The 4,956-nt window shown below is 52.7% G+C and overlaps 1 pseudogene; it reads right to left on the reverse strand.

The window, feature by feature from the left end:
- Positions 1-648: 648 nt before the first annotated feature.
- On the reverse strand, positions 649-1,790 carry LOC128055099 (filamin-binding LIM protein 1-like; annotated as a pseudogene).
- Between the last annotated feature and the right edge of the window lie 3,166 nt (positions 1,791-4,956).

Genomic DNA, 4,956 nt, shown 5'->3' on the forward strand with positions numbered 1-4,956 from the left:
CGGGAGGAGGCGCCAGAAGGCAGGTGGAGGAGTTGCTGACATCGTCCTTGGGTGTCAGCGTGTCACCCTTTGCTCCTGCCGCTGCTGTGCAGGTTCATGTCTGGGCCTGAGCCCCATGTCAACACGGCCCCAAGGTGAGAAGTCCGTACCACCAGGAGGGTCACTGTCTTGTACATTTATGCACAATGGAAGGTATTTCCCCACCTTCCCCCAAAATCCAAAGTATGTTTCTCATCATTTAACCTTCAAATGTTAAAAGTAGTGCTTTTGAAAGGACTCTGGGGTTGTACTCTAATAGCTAAGCCCCTCAGAGCTCATGGATCATTGCTATGGACACAGAGTGCCTGCTGGAGACTCACCCAACTGACCCTTGGAAATAGAGGTCAAGGCCAGTGCTTAAGAGGAGCGAGAATGGTGGAGGTGGGACCCCCGGGCATGAAGTTCACAGTATGAAGGCCTTCTGGTGCCCAGAGTAGAGAAGGAAACGCTGAGTCTGAAGGGTGCTCTGAGCTGGGAGGAGGCCAGGGCTCAGCGGCCGAAGTGATGGGCGGAGCTGCAAGCTGGTCCCTGCGTGTGGCTTGGAAGGAAAGCATGCCAGAACAGGTCGGGAAGGGACACAAGCTAGGGAAGGGGCCCCGACAAGCAGGGCTAGTGTGCAGCCGCACCCCCTGGCGCAGCGGTGCCCTCAGCAGCACCCCGCTTCATGTGGCATGGCTTGCAGAAGAGACCGGTGTTCAGCGGGTAGCACCCCTGGCCCGTGGGCTCCACAGATGGAAGGACCCTGCAGTCCTCACACCGGGAGCAACTCTATGGAAGTTTCCTCCCACATACTCGATTTTGAAGGCATCCTTCCCGTCTCGGGGGATGCTGGGATTCTCACAGATGCTGCACAGTGGGGCGAACTTCCTCTAGAAGTTGTCCAGGTGGTACACCTCATTCTGACTGTCCAGGGCAAAGCTCTCTTCCCCAGTGCACCGGGCGCAGGGCACACACAGGAGGGGTGGAAGGCCTGGCCTAGCGCCCAGATGATGTGTTCCCAGACAACCTTGCCACCCTTGCCACACTTCTGCAGGGTGTCCTGGTAGCAGGGTTCACAGAGGGGCTGCCCATCCTTCTGGTAGAAGCTCTGCCTGGCCAGCTGGTGGCAGCAGACATGTCTATGAAGCACTGGGCGGGTACTGCCTCTTCATGGCCTCTACGGCCAGCTCTCGGGGGGACACAGTCTTGTGGCAGAAGCGACGGATGTCTGCGGAGGCCTCTCTCCCAGGGAAGCCAATAGGCTCTTCGGGGCGGGGGCGGCAGCTCCTCCTCTGCAGGCTTGAGATGACTGGGCCGAGGCTGCAGTGGAGGCCCCTCCACCAGGGCCTGTGGCAGGGGTGGGGGGGGGGGGTGCAACTGCTCTAGTCTGAAATGAGTGATGCCCCCATCGCAGAGGGGGCGCTCTTCGTCAGGAGGGGGCAGGTCCGCTGGAGGGGGCGGAGGCGGAGGTGGGAGGATGTCCAGGTCTGGAAGTGCATCATCAGCATCCAGGGGCGAGGAGGAAGCGAACATCCTCCACTGGAGAGCTGAGGTGGAACAGCTGGCCCTGGGGCTGCAGACCTGCCAGGGGGCATCCAGGAACGGAGCTTTCCCACCAAGCCCGCCCCAGGTGGGGCCAGGAGATTCCCAGGGGTGGCCAGGCTGGGCCTCACAAGCTGCTCGCCTCACCTCCTCAACCACAGCCTCATCTCGACGTGGGGGCACCAGGGTGATAAAGACCAGGCAACCCTCTTCTCAGGCTTGGAGGCCATTGTTTCAGCTTCTGGTGGGTCTGGGATCTGGATTTTCCTAGGAAGGCCGAGGTCCCCAACGTTCAGGCCGGCTCCACTGAGCCACCTGCTCTGGTAGGTCACCTGATCTCTTATTTAGCTGAAGGGCTTTGTAGAAATTGTCCTCTCTGCTCATCAGTCCCTCTGCCTCTTGCCTTTTCTCTACATGTTCCACTGGACATTTCGCAAACAAATCTCGGGCGTGGAGTCTATTCTACTTAACAGTAAGCCTCGCTTGCAATTGGGGTCACAAAGCCACAGTCAGAGTGCGGAGATGTCTGTAAACCTTGCTTTCCCAGATGGAGAGCAGCCCAAACAGGGATTTGGTCAAGGGCGTTGGGAATACAATAGGCGAAGTCTATAATGAGAACAAAAGAGGCAGATGGGCATCTCAGTGGGCAAGAGTGTGGCCTTCCAGATTTGTCATTGCCTTGGGGTCTGACAGTCATTAGCATATTTCCAATAAGCAGGAGAAAGAAACAGAACAGAGTGTCTATCAGAGGGTGTGCCTGCCTGCCTTTCTCTCATGCAAACGACCCCAGGAAACTATGGCTTTGCTCCCTCCCCTATGGGGGAGGGAGAAATAGGGAACTGAGATGTTGGAAAGAATGGGGGTTCTGAGATGATGAAAGAATGGGACTAGATGAGGAGGTTAAAATGCTGTTCCTGGATTGAGAAAGGGAATATCCATTTTTCATAAGACCAACTGCAAAACGTACAATCGTCCGGGTAGGATCCTCCCACCGTGGCGTCCTGGCAGGTAGAGGGGGAAGGACGTCCAGCACACAAGTGGTCAGACAGCCGTGCAGTAGACTGAGGGGCGTCGTCTGCACACCCCCAGGCAGACACAGAGTGCTAGTCAGGCTGCCTTGCCCCACCCTAAGACTCCTGCCCAGAATAGTGTATTGCAAATACCACATCACTGATTTGCATCACCTACCAATATGTTTATGGATACATTTATTTACTTTTAATGCCACTGTTCTTTAAAAATTATTTATTTCTTTATTTTTGGTTGTACTGGGTCTTCTTTGTTGCGTGAGGGCTTTCTCTAGTTGCAGTAGGTGGGGGCGACTCTCTAGTTGTGGGTTCAGGCTTCTCGTGGTGGTTTCTCTTGTGGTGGAGCATGGGCTCTATCTGGGGCAAGCGGGCTTCGGTAGTTGTGGCTTGCAGGCTCAGTAGTTGTGGCACTCAGGCTTAATTAATTGCTCTGCGGCATGTGGAATCTTTCGGGACTGAAAGATTGAACCCATGTCCCCTGCTTTGCCAGGCAGATTTTCATCCACTGGGCCACCTGGGAAGTCCTATGGATACATTTATGAACAAAGTTTCCAAGTAGCACAATTACGCAAGAAACTAAAATGACTGATTTATACAAGTGTGGATTTATTTTACCCATTCCATTTCATGCCCTTCTCCAGCTAGGTGAGGAGCTTCCTTGGTGGCGCAGTGGCAATGCATCCTTCTGCAATGCACGAGGTGTGAGAGACACAGGTTTAATCTGTGGGTTGGAAGATGACCCTGGGGAAGGAAATGTCAACCCACTCCAGTATTTTTGCCTGGAAAATCCTATGAACAGAGGAGCCTGGTGGGCTACAGCCCATGGGGGTCAAAGAGTCAGACCCAATTGAGCACACAGACACACACACGCACACACCCCTAGGTGAGTCTAGGCTACCACCACTTTTTTCTGGGTCATCCCTAACCTTGAGATGTTCATCCCCTGTGGGTGACTTGGGCGTGTATGGAGAGTACTATTGTAATAGGAATCCAGCTCTGGCACTCGCTCCAGCTCCCCACCAAAACCACTCCATCCTTCCCCTTTCTTGGCAGAGGTTTCCTCCCACCGTAGAATCTGACCATGGCAGAGAGCCATTTTCCCGGTGTCTTTTGCAGCTCAGCCGATCAATGGCACCTGATTGTGCCCAAAGGAACTTGAATGTTTCAGGAAGATACCTTTCTTCTCTTAATTTCCGAAGAGAGATTTCTGCTTGTCTTTTTTTTTTTTTTTTCGTTTCCATGGGGAAGGCATATGATTCCTGGAACTGCAGCCGCTGTCTTGTGACCATGTGGGAACAGCCCCAAGATCTCAAAGATGCTGACCCAAAGCCTGGACATTGCCAAGCAACTAAACCAATCTTGGAAATGCCTGTCTCTAGGCTTCTTGTTAGGTAAGAAAGGAACTTGTCTAAGCCCCTTTTGATCAGATATTTTATTTCTTGCAGCAGAGAGTATAGACAATAACTTATAACATATTAGGCCGTGTAGTAATGAAATGTACAATCCCAATTCTCCTTTATAGACCCCTTGGAGGGCTTCCACTGCAGGTGGAGTAATGTCCAGAGTCCTTGCCTGGACCCCCCAGGCTCTGCACATCACCCCTCCGCTTTTCCAAGGACTCTCAGGCTTTGTTCTGTGTTCCTGCCTCACATTCTCCTTTCCTTCCTTGTTTTCTGTCCTGGCCAAATTTCTGCCACAGGGCCTTTGCACACACTGACTGTGTCCTCTTCCTTCTTCTACATACAGCTTTAAGCTTTAAGGCGGCTTCTTCATAACAGCTTTGCTTTATCACCCAATCTAAAGCAGATCTCGCACACTATGGCTTGTGACACCTCCCTGCTCTGCCTTCGGTGACTGCGGCTGACTGTGGGGAGGGCCACTCGATGAGTGTTCCAACTTCCTCCTGGAAGGGCAAGGACTGGGGCTGAGGCTGCCTTTCCCAGGCTCCTGGGAACTGGGTTCTACATGGAGTTGAGATTCTGCCTATCAGATATACAGAGGTGGTTTTCCCATGCTGTTGCATGAGCAGAGACAGGTGGGTGGAGGAGTTATCTGCTGGCAGGGGACCTGGAGGAGGAATGTGACTCCCGCCTTGACAAAGGCAGCAGCTCCCTGAATCGACTCATTTTGCAATGCACTTTGGGGCACTGATATTGTCATTTTTTGCTAGAGGTTGTTTCTTTGTTATTGTTTAGTCCCTAAGTCATGTCCCACTCTTTGCAACCCTGCGGACTGTAGCCTACCAGGCTCCTCTGTCCATGGGATTTCTTTAGGTCTCTTTAAAATGTGAGCCAGCTATAACATTTTTTAAATTTTATGTTTAACTGGAGGATAATTGCTTTATAATATTGTGTTGGCTTCTGCCATA

This window comes from Budorcas taxicolor, chromosome 11 (assembly GCF_023091745.1).
Source record: "Budorcas taxicolor isolate Tak-1 chromosome 11, Takin1.1, whole genome shotgun sequence".
Taxonomy (NCBI): Eukaryota; Metazoa; Chordata; class Mammalia; order Artiodactyla; family Bovidae; genus Budorcas; species Budorcas taxicolor.